Source organism: Vulpes lagopus, chromosome 1 (genome assembly GCF_018345385.1).
Source record: "Vulpes lagopus strain Blue_001 chromosome 1, ASM1834538v1, whole genome shotgun sequence".
Classification (NCBI taxonomy): Eukaryota; Metazoa; Chordata; class Mammalia; order Carnivora; family Canidae; genus Vulpes; species Vulpes lagopus.
The window spans coordinates 92,286,750-92,308,205 of record NC_054824.1 but is presented as its reverse complement, the minus strand read 5'-3'; the positions used below and the strand labels follow the sequence as shown (position 1 = coordinate 92,308,205).

At 39.3% G+C, this 21,456-nt stretch overlaps 1 non-coding gene across 1 annotated transcript; it reads left to right on the top strand.

Moving 5' to 3' along the window:
- The first annotated feature begins 3,459 nt into the window (after window positions 1–3,459).
- Window positions 3,460–3,532, top strand: TRNAF-GAA. The gene has a single exon. It is a non-coding gene; the product is annotated as a tRNA-Phe (tRNA).
- Window positions 3,533–21,456: the final 17,924 nt, after the last annotated feature.

Sequence of the window (21,456 nt, the reverse complement as noted above, 5' to 3'; positions counted from 1 at the left end):
CTATTTTCAGGCAAAATACTATATACTTTTCTCTACTGTTCTGTATAATATATCCAGCTTACAACCAAAATGCAGCATATACAAATAAGCGATTACAACACATACACACACACACACACACACACACACACACACACATACACAGGTAATAATACACTGTCAAGAGACAAAACAATAAACAGAACCAGATTCAAATATGATCCACATGTTGGAACTATCAGAAAGGAAATTTAAAATAACTTTGGATAACATGACAAAGATTCTGAAGGAAAATATGGACAATATACACGAAGAGAGGGAATTTCAAGTGAGATGTAAACTATGAGAAATAACTAAATGGAAATTAAAGAAATGAAGAGCATGATTACAGAGGAGAAGAACCACTTTGTGAACTCAGAACAATCAACACACTAAAGAAAAGAAATGGTAAACTTAGAGATAGATCAAGAAAAATCTTCCAAATGACAAGCATGAAACAAAATAACAGTTCATCCAAGAGCTGAGGAGCAATATTGAATGGTCTAAAATGAGTGCAATTGGAATCACAGAAGGGAGAGAGAGAAAAACAAATATTTGAATACATAATAACCAAGAGTTTTTCAAAATCAATATATTACAAAAAAAACCCATAATCTACGTTGAGACAACACCAAGCAATAAATGCTCCCCAAACTCACCTACAAACTTAACAGAGGTTTCCCCCATTATACAAAAGTAGAGTGTTTCTGAAGTCTTTTATAAGCTAGAATGGCATAAAACAAAGAAGTAGTAACCATTAATTTATATGGTTATAGCATTCTCAGGCCCCAAAAATAACTTCTTTTAGGCTTTCTTGATACCTTAGGGCACATCTTGCTAATGGATGCACAAAATAAATAAAGCACAAATGCTTACAGACACAGTTAAAAGACATGGTGAGTTGATGCTGAGATGCTGAGTACAGTTCCTGGGAAAGAAGCTTCATGGTGCCACTTCCACTGCGTGGGGTGCATGATGCCTCTGTAATGGTTTGGCTTATTACAAAACAGATGCTAAATGCTATTTTCATTTTTACCTTTTTTTTTTCTTTGTAAAAATAAAAATAATTTTGAGATTTCTTTCAATCAGTAAGAACAGGTACAAATGTAGGTTTTTTCATAAAAGCAAACTGGCATAACACAAACTTTCAAAAAGTGAGAGGTTATTTCAAAGAAAGTTGTCTTTCAATAAACTTCATTGAATTAACAAAAAGTATTGAAATTAAATTAGCAAGCAGTCTTAAGTATTTCATTAGCAGTTTATGTTCTACATAGTAAATAAATGACTCAGATTCCGCCTAAGTAGTAGCTCAGGGGATTTAAGATATAAAGGTTAGGTGTATTTAGTTCATATATATAAGCTTGGAAAAAATAAAAAACTTCTTAATAATCTTGAAAAATAGAGCACAAGGGGCAAAGCCTGTTAAACACAGGTCAGTTTCCTACCAGATAAAAAGACTTGTTTATAATTAATCTGATGGTGATAAAAAGGCATTTAATTAGATTTCTATCACAAAATGGAAAAGGATAGGTCTGGGGTCTGAAACACAGTAGAATTCGGCCATCTGCTGCCAGCTACCTCTTGCCAACATGTGATTTGCAAGTTAAATTATGCCAGCTGATGACATATGGCACTTCCTCCTTCTTTAAATATCTTACTCAAAATGAGTTTGCTCTCAAATGCTGAGGTTGGATTTTTAGCAATCACAGTAGTGGCCATAATTTTCCTTCATAAACAAATTTAAGCAACATAGATTTAAATTGCTGGCTCCTGTGTCATGTCCTGTGACATGATTGTGACAGAGAAGTTTGACCTCTGAGATGTTCACCTTTGGAATTTACAAACTTAAAACTTTTTTAAAACATTTTTTTAATGTTTTTTTTTACGGGTAATTGGGTAGAGAGACAAGAGTCTTCTCTCTAGGTTCTGACATATATCTGAAACAGGAGAAAAGGTGGTCTAAAGAAAAGAAGTGAAGAACTTATTCAAATCCATGGCTTCATCTTGAGCCTGAGGTGTCTATCAGCTGGTAACAGAGTGGAGACTCATACTACAGAAGCTGTCAAAAATCTAAACCATCACAACGCTGCAAAACAATGTCTTCTTATTACCAATGGCCTAAAACTGAAAAATTCTCTGGTTCTCTCAATGCTTTAGACTTATTAACAGCTAGTTTTGTCTTCAGAATTATTGATCCAATATGTCTTGAATTAAGGCCACAACTTGTTCCAAACCTATTCATCATTTGGCTGCCACAAAAATCTCCATAAACAGCTTAACCATGACCTAACTAAACAAAACTATGTATCCTACTAACTATAATTGTGTGTGTGCACATGCACACAAACATGTGGGTGAGTGTGTGTATTTGACAAGACATTGGTATATGCCATCTTGATGGTAAAACAACATGGATATAGATTGGTTTTGTAGCAAAGCAGGTGAACATTCACTTCCTGAAGGAAGGCCTAGACCATGGACACATGATTTCTCACAGAGAATATGAGCATCCTCAGCCAATTACACCATGAATTTCTCTTCCTGGGAACCCCCCATTTTTAACTGTAAGGCAAGGACTTCAGACTTTGAGACTGGAAATGGTAAAGTCAATTGATCATAGTTTTTGTCCCAGCTGATCATATTGCCTACTATCCATAAAGCTTTAATCACCACTATCTCACTTACAGCTACCAATGGCAGCTTTCTTTAGATGAGATGGGTCTGTTATACTTGGAATAGTCTCCTGACTTCTCACTGTGGGCTGGCATCACCACAAAATCAAATTTTAACTCCTTTGTTTTACTATATTCATCTGACTTTGTGGTTTCCTTAAAGAAAGAAATATGGAGCAGCATGGGTGGCTCAGTGGTTTAGTGCTGCCTTCAGCCCAAGGTGTGATTCTGAAGACCCTGGTTCAAGTCCCATGTCTGCCTCCCTGTGTGGACACTGCTTCTCTCTCTGCCTGTGTCTCTGCCTCTCTCTCTCTCATGAATAAATAAATAAATCTAAAAAAATTTTTTTAAAAGAAATATGTCTGAAACATTCCATTATTGTTTGTGATCAGAGAGGATGTAAAAGTTATGTAAACAGCAAATTAGTAACAATTTAGGTGGATGAGTAGACACAGGCACAAAACAGTGCTGGTAGAGCATGAACTGATCATCTTGGGTTTCCTGGGGAAGGTGCTTGGCAATTCAGATAATTTTTTTGGGTAGGTACAATTTATTTTATTATTATTATTTTTACATTTTTTAAAAAAAGATTAAGTTTGATTTGCCAACATAATATAACCCCCAGGGCTCATCCCATCACGTGCCTTCCTCAGAGACCTTCACCCAATTACCCCATTCCCCACCTTCCTCCCCTTCCGTAACCCTTTGTTTCCCAGTTAGGAGTCTCTGGTTTGTCTCCCTCTCTAATTTTTCCCACTAGGGAAGCAGAACTGAAATAGCTCAGTTGGGAGAGTGTTAGACTGAAGATCTAAAGGTCCCTGGTTCAATCTCAGGTTTTGGCAATTCAGATTTTAGAGAAAATGATTGGCAACAGCACCAACTAATCTGAACGTCAGCTGGTTTAGAATAATAGTATCTTGACGCTGGAGACCCCTGCCTGTGCTGAAAATTAACCCTTTCATTGCTGGACTGTGGCAAGAGGTAGAAGTGTCTTAAAAGCAACAAAGGAGGGATCCCTGGGTGGTGCAGCGGTTTGGTGCCTGCCTTTGGCCCAGGGTGCGATCCTGGAGACCAAGGATCAAATCCCATGTCGGGCTTCTGGTGCATGGAGCTTGCTTCTCCCTCTGCCTGTGTCTCTGCCTCTCTCTCTCTATCTATCATAAGTAAATAAAAATTTTTAAAAAAATTTTTAAAAAAAGCAACAAAGGTGCAGAAGAAAACTTGAGGGAAGTTGCTATATAATAAAACCAGTACATAATCACTTTTATATTTGAACACTGATATGGCTATCCTATCGTACAATGGCTAAATGCTAGTCCTGGTCTCTGGATTTTGCTTCCAGCATTCTCAACAATGAATTTTTCCTAACATGTAGGGTTTCAGAACAATGAGCCTTCATAGTTATAAATCCTGCTAAATCCTGAAGTTCACTCTAACATGTCTATTTATTTATTTATTTTTTAACATGTCTATTTATATCTCCAATATCAATAAAGCAGAGAAAACTCAAGGAATGAGTACGGGATATATGTGTGTGAGCATATACACTGGTAATGGCAGGTAAAATTCAAGCACCTAATAATTCCAAGTGTTTTAGCATGTAATCCAAATGTCACAGCTTTACCAGCCCTTGAACACAGCTATTGTCACACTGACAGTAAGCTTTATTTCCTGCATTATCTCCCACCTTTACTCACAGATATTCCAGCTCCCTGCCAAACCCTCCCCAGTACTCTGCAAGATCCTGCAGTGTATGTCATGTACTCATGAAGCGGAATGTCAGATAGAGGAGCCATATGGCCTCCACCACGTTTTTATTGTCCTTCACTCTCCTACCCTTTTTATTGCTCTCTGTACATGAGGTTTCTTGAACGTGCCTTGGATGCTGCTGCTGCTGCTGCTATTTTGGGGACAATGCTCTATAAACTGTATAGTTTCTACTATTGCCTGACCACGACTTCAGGTGCCAAATTCTCTCTGTGGGGATGTTCTAGACCTTAACGCTGTGCAGCACTTTGTCACCAAGCCCATGGGCTGTTACTACTTTTGCCCTGTCTCACAAAATGCTTTAAACACCATTTGATAACTGTCCCTCCTGAACTCAAATCAATTCTGGAAGGGCAGTGATGTAATGGCCCACAGCACGTTGTGACTCAGGCTGGGCCACGATAGTGTCCATCCTCTCGCACATCATGACTTACCTAAGCAATCTTCCCAGGAGTTGATGAGGCTGTTGAAGACAAGATGGTTTCTATCTTTCTGTGACATCATAATCTTTAATGACCAGCTAAGTGTGGAGCTTCCAGGAGCCATCTTGACACCATAGGAAGACAGTCTGAGAATAAAGCCAACGAGAGGGAAGCACGGCGTGATTTAGAGTTGTGCCATCTAATAGATTAGCCACCAGCTACATGTGGCTTTTTACACTTGAATTCATTAAAATTGAATTAAAACATTCATTTCCTTAGTTGCCATTAGCCACACTTCAAGTGCTCAATAGTCACGTGAACTATTGTATTAGACAAAACATTTTATTGGACAGCCTGATCTAGAGAAAGAAATAGTCCTAATTTCATCCTTTAAATCTCTGCATCTAGCCTTATGTAAAGCTGGATCCACCTTAAATTCCATTTTGGTTTAAGCTAAATAATGAAAGCTTGCTTAAGTTATATTTCTGACCCTTGAAAAATTTATGTGCAGAAACTAGCCCTCAGCCTATTGCCCAGAGTCAGAGTCAGGAAACAGACAACAATCTTCTCACGTTTTCCCAATTTCTTCCCATGACCTTTCTTGACAAAATTCAACCTCACCTACTCCATGAGAACACATACACACATACACACACATCACATGCACATGCCATGGAAAGAGATCAGAGGGCAGAGGTTTGGCAGATGTCACCACAAAGCCAGCCTCTCCTATCAAAGATAAACAAAGCCAGACATTAATTAAAGCAGTGAGAACAGATTTTATTTTGTAAATATTGACAAAAGGGTAAAGAGCTGAGCTCTAGTCTGATTTGCAGAGGTGACTGAGCATTTTTTTCTTAATTGAAGTAGAGGTGATATATGATGCATTAGTTTCATGTGTACAAGAGTGACTTGACAATTCTATACATTATAAAATGCTCACCACAATAAATGTAGTCACCATACAAAGTTATTACAATATTATTGACTGCATTCCCTTTGCTGTACTTTTCATCCTTGTGACATGTTTATTTTATAACTGGAAGTTTGTACCTTCTAATTTCCTCCACCTATTTTATTTATTTTTTCTTTTTTAAAGATTTTATTTATTTATTCATAAAGACACACACAGAGAGAGAGAGAGAGAGAGAGAAGAGAGAGGCAGAGACACAGGCAGAGGGAGAAGCAGGCTCCATGCAGGGAGCCTGTCATGGAACTCGATCCCGGGTCCCCAGGATCATGCCCCAGGCTGCAAGGAGTGCTAAACCGCTGCGCCACTGGGGCTGCCCTCCTCCACCTATTTTAGTCATCCCCACACACACTCCTCTTTGACATAACCAGTTTGTTCTCTGTGATTATGAGTTTGTTTTATTCTCTGTGTATGTTTGTATTCATTTTATTTTTTTTAGATTCCACATAGAAGTGAAATCATATGGTATTCGTCTTTTTCTGCCTGACTTACTTCATTTAGTATAATACTCTCTAGGTCCATCCATGTTGTAGCAAATGGCACAATTTTGTTATTTTTTTATTACTGAGAAGTATTATATTATGTATATATACCTCATCTTTTTTATCCATTTATCTATCAATGGATATTTAGGTTGTTTCCATCTCTGGCTATTGTAAATAATAACATTTACATATTATGTAAATAAGGGTGCATATATTTTTTCAAATTAGTGTTTTTGTTTTCTTCGGTTAAATATTCAGAGTGGAATTACTACATTGTATGGTATTTCCAAATGCCATATTCAAAATACCAATTCAAAATTGAATTTTTGAATTCAATTGAATTTTGAATTTTTTATGGAGCCTCCATAATGTTTTCTACATTTACTGCACCAGTGTACCTTCCCACCAACAGTGCATGAGGGTTCCCTTTTCTCCATGTCCTCACCGATACCTGTTATTTCTTGTCTTATAGTTACTACCCATTCTGACTAATATGAGGCAATATCACATTGTGGCTTTTTTTTAAATATTTTGTTTATTTATTCATGGAAGACAGAGAGAGAGAAAGAGAGAGAGAGAGAGAGGAGAAGCAAGCTCTCTGCAGAGCAGGAGCCCAATGCGGTACTCAACCTCAGGACCCTGGGATCATGACCTGAGCTGAAGGGAGACACTTAGACACTTAGCCACCCAGGTGCCCCACATTGTGGCTTTGATTTACATTTCCCTAATAAATGGTGATGCTGAGTGCCTTTTCATGTGTCAGTTACTCTGCCCACTTTTTATTTTGATATTTGTATTTTTGATGTTGAGTGGTATGAGTTTTGGACATTGACATCTTATTGGATATATTATTTGCAAATGGCTTCCCCCATAAAGTAGAACTGGGCATTTAAAACAGATTTTTTTTAGAGATTTTATTAATTAATTAATTAATTAATTTATTTATTTATTTATAGCTTGTGTAGGGGACAGAGGGTGGGTGGGTGGGCAGAGGACAATATCATAACCTAAGCCAAAATAAAGAGTTGGATACTTAACAGACTGGGTGTTTTAAAGAGAATGAAGATGTAGGAAAGGAGACCAAGTGAAAGCTCAAACTTACAAAGGACTGGCCATTGTAAATGTGATTAGTCCAGACAGTTGTCTCCGTTACCTGACAATTATCAAAGTTAGGATTCTAGTCTTATAGAGACTGGGGGCAAAGGCTTGCAGGTCCTTGAGAAAGAAACTCCTGAGTTGTAGGAGATACATACACATCTCAAAGGGTCAGAGAAAGAATTTACAATCATAAGCCTTTTTTAGGAAGTGCTATAAGAAAGCAAGATCAGGTATTGCCTAGAACAAACAATATATTTTAAGCCCTGAGTTTTCCAAGACAGAAACTACAAAGGGGGCAGGGTTGTCCCAGGGACATGAGTCCTTAGGCTGCCAGAAGCCATGTTAAAGTTTGGCCATGTCTCTTGGTACAGGAGTTTCAATGAAGTGTTCATGACGAGAGGTTTTTGCAGTTCTCATTCGTCACATTTTTCTAGAATGCACAGCAAAACATAACATGTAATTTAACTCACAAGGCAATCCTCTGATATACATATCATTATCCCCATGTCACAGGTAAGGGAACCAAAGCTCAGAGGGCTTAAATCACGTGTTGAGGTCACATACTAATAAGTTAAAAAGCATGTTAGAACTTAGATTTCTCTGACTAAAGATTGTGTTTTTCCTCACATCACCCAGTTGTCTCCCTAGTGATCTCTCTAATTTTTCATGCATGTTTCTGTAACTAGTTTTTACAGAAGGACCCTTGCCTTTAAATGACAAAGCCTATAAGATGCGAATAGGAAAAAAAAAATCCTCACAAAATGTCAGAAACTTGTGATTAACAGGCAGCAGGTGTACAAACTGAAAGTGTTAGACTCACATCCATTGTCATCTCGGCAAATGGCTTGGCCCCAAAGTTGCTGAAGGGGGAAATTTGATTATCTTTGCTTCCCCAGAAGACTGATAAATCGAATTCAGACTGCTATTGTTCCAGATACAGCCTGAATCTTCCATAGGATTTTAATCAGCAGCAGCATTATGTAGCATATGGGAGCTATTTGGCTGAAAGGAGACTCCAACTGTCACTGGTACATCCGCCCAACATGAAAGCAAAATAATAATACGGAATAATGGGACTTTCTTATCTACAGTGCAGCCTCCCTCTGAGAAACTCTGTGGTTTACTCTACTACATCTTCACAACATCCTATTAGGTAGGTCAGAGAACTACTTGACTATAATCCTGAATGCTTACTGGCTGATTCCACCAGTGTTTTCATCTCTTTCATAGCCCTTTCTCTATCTGCATCTATAAATCCTATCTCCTCTCGCTTTTTGATCTCTTCTGTTCTCTAGTTTAATGGATAAACCTTCACCTATCTCTCCCCCATTTACACTGCTCTATCCTTAACTCCTTTTTCTCACTACTATTTTTTTCCTTTCTTGTTCTTACTTTATAAAAAGCCTAGATGAGAATTCAGTGCTCATAGAGTGATGGCCAAGTCTATAGCTCAATTATATCATCCTGTAAGACTACAGTGACGATCAAATATAAAAGTCACTCCATTTATTCACTTTAGTTACCAAAACTTTACTGAATATATTGCTTTCAAATATACTTGGTTTAAAGTTAACACCTTGGTCCTTTTCTTCAAGCATTGAAAAGAAACAAATAATGACAATGCAATGGGATAAGTGTCATCATCTTATTGAGCCCATTAAAAGTATGAGAAAAACAAAGAAGGTTACCAATGTAGTGTCTACGATGGCTAGTCCCTAGAGCTTTCAAGTGTGGATCCAGAGCCAAGCTCAGAAACCAAACTTCAGGCTTCTTCTTATAACCCTCCCCCCTATCTTGACCTTTCTTGACATGACTTAATTCCTATACATTCAGGAAGGCTGTAAAAGATATTATGAGAGATTGCCAAACAATCTTTTACACATACCTAACAATCGTATTGACAAAGCTGACCTATTAAGTGATGAGTCTGCATTTTATTTGAAGTAACCTATGAGTCAAACCTAAAGCTCTTGGCATATATATTTTCCAATAGTAGGAAAAGTGAAGAATGAACCACTGGTGGTGTTAGGAAGCAAAACAGCATTCTGAAATAGGATCAAGACCCTCTTGACACCTGTGTATTTTATCCAAAGTGTGGAATTCAAAGTAGTAAGCTAGTAAATGTCAGTATTAAATCCTCAAGTAAGAGAGATAGACTGTAATCGGTTGACAGAGAGAAGGATGGTTGAAAGTAGAAATGACAAAGAATGAGAACTCCTTCAGGGCTCGACCAGGTCAAGTATGATTTCCTTCACCTGTCCCTAGACCTACTTACCGAACTTCAAAAATTCAACTTCCAGAAGTTATAGGAGGTCCTTTCTTTATTGTGGTATTGCCATCAGAACACTCAAGTCATGAAAAGAAATGCCTAAAGGGTGCTTGCAAAAGAAAATCTATGTTGATTCTATACAAGGGTGAGAATTCGTAGAAGAGAATTCTGCCTTGAGAATCCTTTTTTTTTTTTTTAAATCTCTTCCATTAGCATCAAGCTCTAGGAATAATCAGGCAGCATAACAATTATCAGTGTCTCAGATAAGGCCTGAAAATTAGACTCTAATCACTTGAGATTCTGAGGAGTGATAATGTTGAGGTTTTATAGTAAGCATAAAAATTAAGTAGTAAACGGGCTCAAGGTAAAACTGTAATATATAATCTATTGGTTTTTTTTTAATTGACAATATAATCTGTTTTTTTTCCTTTTTCTGTTTGTATAAATATGATACCTAGGACAAAATAGATGCTAAATAAATTTTTGTTGCATGCATGAATGAATAAACAAATGAACAGACATTTTCAAATGCTCCAAAACAAGATTAAATATTATTTGCTCAAAGAATTATAAAAATAAAAGACTGTTAGGTTTAAAAAGCCATACACAAGGAACTAATAAAAATACTGTATACAAAAAATCCCAAACCCACCTATTAACCTCCCAACAGGTTGGTTAATCTTGATTTGCGCGGACAGCACTGTTATTACATACGTGATACATATTAGGATAACTGGCTAATTACTTCAACAAATACCACATCTTCACAAAATAAAATTTTATTTCTTGTTTATGTAAGAGTCCAATGGCAGGAGTGGGATTTGTGGGCAAAGGGCCCTGGACTGTGAAATTATTCAAGGACCCTAATCTTTTTTTAAAAAAAAGATTTTATTTATTTATTCATGAGACACACAGAGAGAAAGAGAGGCAGAAACACTGGTAGAGGGAGAAGCAGGCTCCATGCAGGGAGCCTGATGTGGGACTCGACCCCAGGGCTCCAGGATCACTCTCTGGGCTGAAGACAGCACTAAACTGCTGAGCCACCCGGGGATCCCCCTAATCTTTTTAATCTATTTATTTTCCACTCCCCATCACCTCAGAGCTGTGCACTGGACTCCCACCATTCAGCCAATGGAGGATGGAAGACAGAAAGCATATGACCAGTGGTGTGGCAGGTTTTGTGGTCCAGACATGCAGATGGGCATATCCCCTTTGCCCACATTCCACTGGCCAGAACTCAATACTTGACTTTAAGTTCAAAAATCTAAAAGGTTTCCCTTCAATAACTAAATAATAGGCACTACAGGTTTTTAAGCAAAGAAATGACCAAGATGCAAATGGGGAGTTACACCGGCAGTACTGAATAGAAAAAAGTACCAATGGGATAAACTAGAGCCCCAGAGACCTGGTAAAAGGTACTGCAGTAATATGGGCAGAGAACAATGAGGCCCAGTGTGAGACAGTAGAAAAAGAATGACCATAAAATGATAAATATAAGGATGCACTGACTGATTTGTTGAGTGAGCAGAAAAGAACCAGGAGACAGGACAGTCTTGGGTTTTATATTTTCATAGGAGCATATGTATTTAAATTTGAGTGGTCTTTTGGTTACCTGATGTATGTTTTGCTAGTTTGTTCATTTTTATCCACAGGAATTAGGAAAATAAAGATTTAAAAGTGAATAAAAGTGAATAGAGTACAGTGTCTGTGGGAAGTCAAGGGAAATCTAACGCAGAAATAAGGAAAACAAATAGATGAAGAGAATGTTTGGGGATTCTGCATATTACAGGGAGTGTTTCTGAAGTGAATGTGTGGCAACAAAATTAAGTGTCAAAAGAGGAAAAATTACATCCAAAACATTTCCTCATATTTGTTATGTTGCTATTTGCCACAACTGTCAAACATTCAGATGCCAATAAAATGCTTGAATAAATAATTCCATTTTGGCTGTGGCAACTGGCTTACAGTCTGCATTTTGGAGGCTCCTGGAAAGATGTATTTTTAGTGCTTAGAAGAGAAAAACTGTACCTGGGGAGGCGAACTCGTAACCAATTAATCAGACAATTGATCTAGTGGAAATGGGCTTTAATCACATTGTTAGATGCATTATAGCAATTAACTAACACTCAAGTTTAAAATATGCAATGTAAAATTCATTACTTAAACAAATAACAGTGTCATTAATCCCTGGAAAAACAAATATGTACTTTTTAAAGCCTTCCTGCAGCCTTCTGTCGTTTGTGAGAGACGTGGACATAACAGCAGGGCTGGATGCACAGAAATCCTGTTAGAGGTGATAACTGCCAGAGCAAGGAAATGAAAGTGCAGGAGCATTTCTGTCTCCTCACATAGGTCAGCCTCTTCTTGAGGCACACCTGGGAGGAACTTCCAGACAATTCCAGAATGTTCACCTTGTAGTGAAAACAATCAAGGTTAAAACAAAAAAAGAGTTTTCTTTGGGCCTTTTACACATTAATTTTTTATTTTTATTTTTTACAGGAAGAAACAAATCGACATATAACTCAGTTGTTCAGTATAAAATTTGTACTCTTAGGCACCTATGTTGTCTGTAGGCAATAGGAACATTTTTAATAAAATCGTTATTAATTTTTCAACAGCTATGCAATAATCTACATGTGCAAGTACTCTATCAAAATGAATTCCTTTTATCATACATATTCATAAAGGAGAATTTGAAATGTTTAAGCACTCACATTAAACGTAGTCCCAAACACAGTAACAGATTTGGAGTGCAAAATGGAGCAAAAGAGTCCTTGAATAGGAATATGTCATTGCTACCAAATGATAGCGCATCAAAGAATATTTGAGCTGCTATGAACCAACCACTCACTACTTACTCCTTTCACAACCCAATAAGGTTCGTAAGTAAGTAAGTAAACTTACTATTCTAAGTTTACAGATGAGGAAATTGAGGCACAAGGTGATAGAGTAACTTCTTACAGTCACACAGTTTAGAAGTGGTAAACATAGTGCTAGACTGGACCCAATCTAACCATCTGACTGTGCTTAGAGCAAGAACACTAAAGAGTATTCCACCATCAGAACCTAACTGTATGATTTTTGGGGTGGGTAGCAGGGTATGGGCAGTCAAAAAAACAAGACATGAAGCAGAAGTGATAAGTAGAGGTCAGGCTAGGAAGAAACTTGAGTTAACAGAAATTACAAAACTACTGCTAATGATCTCAGTAAAGATGGTGACAGTCGTCAGGCTCTGGCTATGTATGATACATCAAAAAAGTAACTCTTCAGGGCCTCAGCCAAATGCATCAATTTTCTGTCCTTTGGAAAATAAATGCCACTCAATAGCCCTCTTTTGACAGATACTGGGAAATAAGAAAGATTTGTTTAGTTGTAATTAACCTTGCTCATCCTTCTTGAATTGTTGCTTATGTGCCAAAGAATTCTATCTACACTTTGTTTTCAGAAGTTTCGGCCAGATATCATCATCCTTAAATTACTGACTACAGTTTTCTCAGTAAAATTCTCTGTTACATTCTCAAGACCTACCAGGATACAGACTGTTCTGTACCAACTTATGTTTGTATATGACTAATTAGATCATATTTTCCCTTGATAAACAAAACACACCTCATAAGCTCACACAGTCATATTTCTTGGGCACTATTGCTCATGGAAGAGCCATTGTGCATATTATAACCTAACAAAGTAATTTTTATTTCAGAGAATAGGTAATTGAGGGCTGTAATATACAAATATTTAGTATTCCAAAAATTTTATAAATGCACAGGAGGCACACACTTTCTTACAGTGGATAGGTAGATGATGATGATGATGGTGATGATGATGATGATGATGATGATGATAGGTAGGTAGGTAGACAGATAGATAAGTACCCTAGACTGGAATCCCCAGGATGCAGATCCTGAAATGCATATAAGCATGAAGGATGATTATCAGTGAGTACTTTCAGAATCAAGACCTGGGGAAAGGAAGGGAAAGAAGCTGTATCAGGCAGGCAGAGAAGACCTGGGATGGAGATCCATTGAAAGTCCCAGGTGACCATACATCCCAGGACTAGGATGGCTATTGAGAGCTAACCCAAGCTGATCCAAGAGAGCTTCTTAGACCCAGATTTGATCAGTCACTGGATATAAGCTTCCTCTGGAAGGAAGTGAGACCATCCATGGGCAAGTCAAGTTTCTAAAACAGGCCCTTCTACAAATGGGCTAACAGTGCTTTTACTAGCACTCTCAACTTCTGGAGGAATAAATAAATATTTTATCCTAAAGGGAGATCTGTGTGACATATCACAGTATTTACTACACAAAGGTATAGCAAGTCTATAACATATAAAAATAAGAAACACAGATATATATAACATACATATTAAATATGTACATATTATATATTAAAAGTATACACATATATATCAATTATATACATATTACATATTAAGAATGTACACATATATATATTAAATATATATACATGTATACTAAAACTATGCATGGTGACAAATGTTTCAGTATTTTATCTTGTTAGAAATTATCCAAAATGTGGAGCACCCCAGTGGCAGAGTCATTGAGTATCTGACTCTTGGTTTTGGCTCAGGTCATGATATCAGGACTGTGGGACCCCACCTCAGGCTCTGCCCTTGGCAGTCTGCTTTAGATTCTCTCCCTCTCCCTCTGCTCCTCCCACTCATGTTCTCTCTTTATCTCTAAAATAAATAAATAAATCTTTAAAAACAGAGATCAAGGCAGCCCTGGGGGCTCAGCGGTATAGCACCGCCTTCAGCCCAGGGTGTGGTCCTAGAGACCCGGGATCAAGTCCCATGTTGGGCTCCCTGCATGGAGCCTGCTTCACCCTCTGCCTGTGTCTCTGACTCTCTCTCTCTCTCTCTCTCTCTCTCTCTGTGTGTCTCTCATGAATAAGTAAACAAAATCTTAAAAAAAAATTAAAATTAAAAAAATAAATCATCCAAATCCAAAGGTCATCAACTAAGAACAAGATTTAATATAAATTCAACATTGAAAATACTTTGGGCAGGGCAAGACAGCAGAGGAGTAGGGTCCTGAACTCACCTGTCCCCACCAACTCACCTGGATAACTTTCAAACCATCCTCAACACCTACCAATTCAACCTGAGATGTAAAGAGATAACAGCTGAAATGCTACAGAGAGTAGGGTTTTTGCTTCCAACAAGTTAAGAGGCAGGAAAAAATAAAATAAAAAATAATCCAGTGGGGGAGGGGGGCAGCGGGAGCCTCCAGGACCAGGAAGCCCAGTCCCGGGGAAGCAGGAACTTTAAAAATCCGCACTGGATTCTTCCTGGAGGGAAAGGTGCTGGCAGGGAACTCGGGCAGGATCCCAGGAGGGGCAGTGGGGCCCCCAGTTCCGGGGGTCACTAACAGCAGAGGGGCGCCCTGGGTGAGGGAGCGCACTGCACACCACGGGCCGAGCTCGGTAAAGGGCTGGAGCACAGCCCGGGGGCCTCGGAGTGGCTCAGGCGGGGACTCCGGGCTGAGGGGGTTGCACCTGCTGCCTTCGGGGGGCACGATTCCAGCGGTGCAGGCCTGGGAGCCCAGGGCACCGGGGGACACAGCCCGGGATCCTGCGCTCCTCCCCCAACAACAGGCGGAGGCCGGGCGGGCACAGGACGGCGAGGACGCTCCTCCCCCGGGCACCCCCAGGGGGAGGCAGAGAGAGCACCAGACAGCGAGGACACTCCTGCCCCCCGGCACCCCCAGCTGTGCAGGTCAGCGCCCCTCTGCTCCCAGGAGCATCCAGGCCCCTGAGGACTGGGAGCTGCGGTAGTTACTGCGGGAGCTGACTCCAGGGCTGGAGAGCTGGCCGCAGCCAGTGGGGTTGCTCCTTCTGGTGTTACCCTGTGCCTGGAAGGGGTGGGGCCCCAGGGAACAGGGGCCTCATGGGGTCAACGGCTCCCACTGCGCCAGGCACCTGACCAGGTGGGGGGGGCATCTCCCCAGGTGCACACACCTGAGAATCAGCACAGCAGGCCCCTCCCCCAGAAGACCCCCTGGAAGGACAGAGGAAGAGCAAGTTCTGGACCCAGCAGCACTGGAAAGCTCCAGGGGAAGTGGAGGGATTTACAGTATATAGAACGAGAGGGTACCTCTCCTTTTTTTTTTTTTCTTCCTTTTTCCAGTACAACTCGTTTTCATATGAAACTGTAAATATCCAATTTTTATTCTCTTTTCCCACCTTAACTACAATATTTTACCACCTCTTCATTTTTAAGATTCTTCCTTTTTGACTTTCATATTTCTACAATTATAGGTCCTCCATATATTTTCCACTTCTAGATTCCCTTCAACATACTCAACTTAATTTTGGGAGATATACAAGATACGTTTTGTTTTGTTTTATGTTTTTTGTTTTCTCTGCCTCATTTTGTTCTACAATGGTGGAAGTTAATACCTCCTAAAATATGACCAGCATGCACCCAGAATGAAGTGGAACATCATGCTGGTTCATTCTGTGAGATTCTTCATTCCCATTCTGCTCCCCTCTTTTATCTCATTTATGTTTTGGTGGTCAATGTTGGGGCCTTCTACAAGTATTTCTGGCTTATATACATTTGGGACTGAGCATCTTCTAACATACAGAATTTAGTATACTCAGAACCGAGTATACTCTAGAACCCCTCAGGTACACTACACTCTCCATCCACTACAACCTTGTCACCGCCACCATCTCCAGCCCCCCCCCCTTTTTCCTTCTCCTTTTTTTCCTCTTTAATTTGCTGCTTTTTTTCTCTCTTCTTTTTTTCTCTTCTCTCTTTTTTTTCTCTCTTCTTCTTTTGGATTCTTGGCCTTTTATTTTTTTTAGTTTGTTTTAAAATTTGTTTTTCACTTTAGTGGTCCTTGTTTTATTTTGTTCCTGCTAAAAAATGAAAGGGTCAACCAGGAAATTAGAGAAGAATTAAACATATTCATAGAAACTAATGAAAATGAAGATACAACTATTCAAAATCTTTGGGATACAGAAAAAAGCAATCCTAAGAGGGAAATACATCACGGTACAAGCCTCCCTCAAAAAACTGAAAAAAAAAAAACTCAAATACATAAGCTAACTTCACACCTAAAGGAACTGGAGAAAGAAAAGCAAATAAAACCTATACCAAGCAGAAGAAGAGACTTAATAAAGATTTGAGCAGAACTCAATGAAATAGAGACCAGAAGAACTGTAGAACAGATCAACAAAAGCCGGAGCTGGTTCTTTGAAAGAGTTAATAAGATAGATAAACCATTAGCCAGCCTTATAAAAAGAAAAAAGACTCAAATTAATTAAAATCTTGAATGAAAAAGGAGAGATCACAACCAATACCAAGGAAATACAAATGATTTTAAAAACATATTATGAGCAGCTCTACACCAACAAATTAGGCAATCTAGAAGAAATGGACGCATTTCTAGAAAATCACAAATTGCCAAAATTGGAACAGGAAGAAATAGAAAACCTGAATAGGCCAGTAACCAGGGAGGAAGTTGAAGCAGTCATCAAAAACCTCCCAAGACTCAAAAGTCCAGGGCCATATGGCTTCTGAGGGGAATTCTATCAAACGTTTAAAGAAGAAATAATACCTATTCTACTAAATCTGTTCTGAAAGATAGAAATGATTACTTCCAAACTTGTTTTATGAGAACAACATCATCTTGATTCCAAAACCAAAGACCCCACCAAAAAGGAGAATTATAGACCAGTATCCCTGATGAACACGGATGCAAAAATTCTCAACATGATACTAGTCAATAGGATCCAACAGTACATTTATAATATTATTCACCATGACCAAATGGGACTTATCCCTGGGATGCAAGGCTGGTTCAATACTCATAAAACAATCAACGTGACAGATCATATCAACAAGAGAAAAAACAAGAACCATATGATCCTCTCAATAGATGCAGAGAAGGCATTTGACAAAATACAGCATCCATTCCTGATCAAAACTCTTCAGAGTGTAGGGATAGAGGGAACATTCCTCAGCATCTTAAAAGCCATCTATGAAAAGCCCACAGCAAATATCATTCTCAATGGGGAAACACTGAGAGCCTTTCCCCTAAGATCAGGAACAAGACAGGGATGTCCACTACCACCACTGCTATTCAACATAGTACTAGAAGTCCTAGCTTCAGCAATCAGGCAACAAAAAGAAATAAAAGGCATTCAGATCGGCAAAGAAGAAATCAAACTTTACCTCTTCGCAGGTAATATGATACTGTATGTAGAAAACCCAAAGGACTCCACCCCGAGATTGCTAGAACTCATTCAGCAATGTGACAATGTGGCAGGTTCAAAAATCAATGCCCAGAAATCAGTGGTATTTCTATACCCTGACAATGAGACTGAAGAAAGAGAAATTAAGGAGTCAATCCCATTTACAACTGCATCCAAAAGCATAAGATACCTAGGAATAAACCTAACCAAAAAGGTAAAGGATCTATACCCTAAAAACTACAGAACACTTCTGAAAGAAACTGAGGAAGACACAAAGAGATGGAAAAATATTCCATTCTCATAGATTGGAAGAATTAATACTGTGAAAATGTCTATGTTACCCAGGACAATTTACACATTTAGTGCAATCCCTATCAAAATACCATGGACTTTCTTCAGAGAGTTGGAAAAAATAATTTTAAGATTTGTGTGGAATCAGAAAAAGATCCCAAATAGCCAGGGGAATACTGAAAAAGAAAACCAGAGGTGGAGGCATCCAATGCTGGATATCAATTGTACTACAAAGCTGTGGTCATCAAGGCCAGTGTGGTACTGGCACAAAAACAGACACATAGATCAATGGAACAGATTAGAGATCCCGGAAGCAGACCCTCAACTCTATGATCAACTAATATTTGACTAAGCAGAAAAGACTATCCACTGGAAAAAGGAAAGTCTCTTCAATAAATGGTGCTGGGAAAATTGGACAGCCACATGCAGAAGAATGAAACTGGAACATTCTCTTACACCAGACACAAAGATAAACTCAAAATGGATGAAAGATCTAAATGTGAGACAAGAATCCATCAAAATCCTAGAGGAGAACACAGGCAACACCCTTTTTGAACTTGGCCACAGCAACTTCTTGCAAGATACAGCTATGAAGGCAAGGGAGACAAAATCAAAAATGAACAATTGGGACTTCATCAAGATAAAAAGCTTCTGCACAGCAAAGAAACAGTCAACAAAACTCAAAGACAACCTATAGAATGGGAGAAGATATTTGCAAATGACCTGTCAGGTAAAGGGCTAGTATCCAAGATCTATAAAGAACTTATTAAACTCAACAGGAAAGAAACAAACAATCCAATCATGAAGTGGGCAAAAGACATGAACAGAAATTTCACCAAAGAAGACATAGACATGGCCGACATGCATGAGAAAGTTTGCCGTATCACTTGCCATCAGAGAAATCAAAACCACAATGAGATACCACCTCACACCTGTAAGAATTGTGAAAATTAACAAGACAGGAAACAACAAATGTTGGAGAGAATGTGAAAAAAGGGGAACCCACTTACATGGTTGGTGGGAATGGGAACTGGTACAGCCACTCTGGAAAACTGTGTGGAGGTTCCTCAGAGTTAAAGATAGAGCTACTCTATAATCCAGCACTGTGATGCTGAGAATTTACCCCAAAGATACAGATGCAGTGAACTGCCGGGACGCCTGCACCCCGATGTTTCTAGCAGCAATGTCCACAATAGCCAAACTGTGGAAGGGGCCTCAGTGTCCATCAAAAGATGAATGGATAAAGAAGATGTGGTCTATGTATAAAATGGAATATTCCTCAGCCATTAGAAATGACAAATACCCACCATTTATTTCAACATGGATGGAACTGGAGGGTATTATGCTGAGTGAAGTAAGTCAATCAGAGAAGGACAAATATTATATGGTCTCATTCGTTTGGGGAATATAAATAATAGTGAAAGGGATTAAGGGGGAAAGTATAGAAAATGCGTGAGAAATATCATTGAGGGTGACAGACCATGAGAGACTCCTAACTCTGGGAAAGGAACAAGGGCAGTGGAAGGGGAGGTGGGCAGGGGATTAGGGTGACTGGGTGACGGGCACTGAGGGGGGCACTTGATGGGATGAGCACTGGGTGTTATACTATATGTTGGCAAATCGAACTCTAATAAAAAATTTAAAAAATATATAAATTCAACATTTTAAAATTAACTAAAAGTCAGAAGTCTGCAAGATGGCAGGATAGAAAGATCTTGAACTCATGTCCTCCCATAGACACACCACATCTACAGTTACAAATGGATCATTTCTCCCTGAGAAAAGTTTTGAGAACTAGATAAACAGCTTTCTACAACAAAGGATTAAAAAGACCACATCAAGCTAGGTGGGAGAGGCACACACATACACTCACCAAAAATCCTATCATTAGTGCTATGACCCACCACAGGGAGGGATCTCACTAACCTGACAGTTCTTTCACAGAGGGGTTGGTGTCTCACACCAGGCACCCCAAACCCTTGGGGTCTGGCCAGAGAGATAAGCCCTCAAAACACCTGGCTTAGAAAACCAAAGTGGTTAATATCCAAGGGACCTAAAGTACTATAGGAAACATGGATTTCCTTTTTAAGGGGCTCATGTGTGGTCTCACTTGCCCTGAGACCCAATAAAAAATTAGCAGTGTGAAAAGTGCCTAGAGGAAGGAGATTCACTTGCTAATCTAAAAGCATCTGCTGGAGAAACAGGGGACTCTCTCAAAGATAGAGGTTCAGGTGGATGCCATTTTTGTACTCTCCACCTGCCCTAACTACCTTGTTAAGACAGGTGGGAGTGAGCAGTCTTGACTCTATCTTGCTGCCTTGCTGAAGCCAGAGAGCATGATGCCTGCTGCACTACCCTACCCCCTGCATGGGCTGGCAAATGTGAGTGGTCACAGCATCCTCATTCTCCCTCTCCCAGCTTAAAGCCAGTGCGTGTTCACAGACAAGGCGTTCTCTCATTGCATTCCTGAAGCCCACCAGTGTGCACAATCAATATACTTTCCCACTGCCTTTCTGAAGCTGGTAAATGTGCCCCACGTCCTACACTTTGCAGTTGCCTAAGTAAAGTCAATGGGTGTGAGCAATCCACACAGGTAATGACATTTGGTCATCTGACACTGGAGGCCAAGGAACCTGGTGTTCCTGATCTCCATGGGAATGTAACAATCGGTAAGACTGTTCTTGGCAGGCCAGCCCCCTAAGGCACTACACAGAGGGCAGACTGAAACACAACCTTTGTCATCCTTTGAAAAAAGTCTTATTCACTTAGCCTGGAGTGAAGCCTGGTGCATCAGCCTGAGGGTCATTCTTCAGATTTCCCACACATCTAGCTGATAACAACATGCTTCCAGGGAATATAAGCAGGGAGACATTATCCTTCTGTACCACCTTGGCCTAACTACAGCTCAACAAGATTTCCCAGAAAGGAGTTTATACACTTATCTGGAGCCCCTATTTTTTTTTTTGTACCTATCATCCAGGGGACATCTCCAAAACTGTTGGTCTAGAGGCCAGTGAGGCCTCATGCCTTATGACTTACAGATGTATATATGTATATTCTTTAAAAGCTACTGCTTGAGAGTCTGGCTTCCAATCAGCCTAAAACTAGGTACTAAATGAAATTTCTGCCCTTGGAACACTGACAGGTCTTAGCACACCCTCAATAACGGGGACATATCAAGAATAAATAAGACTGTTTAGATAATCACAAAGGTTCAAGAGACAACAAGAAGCTAGGA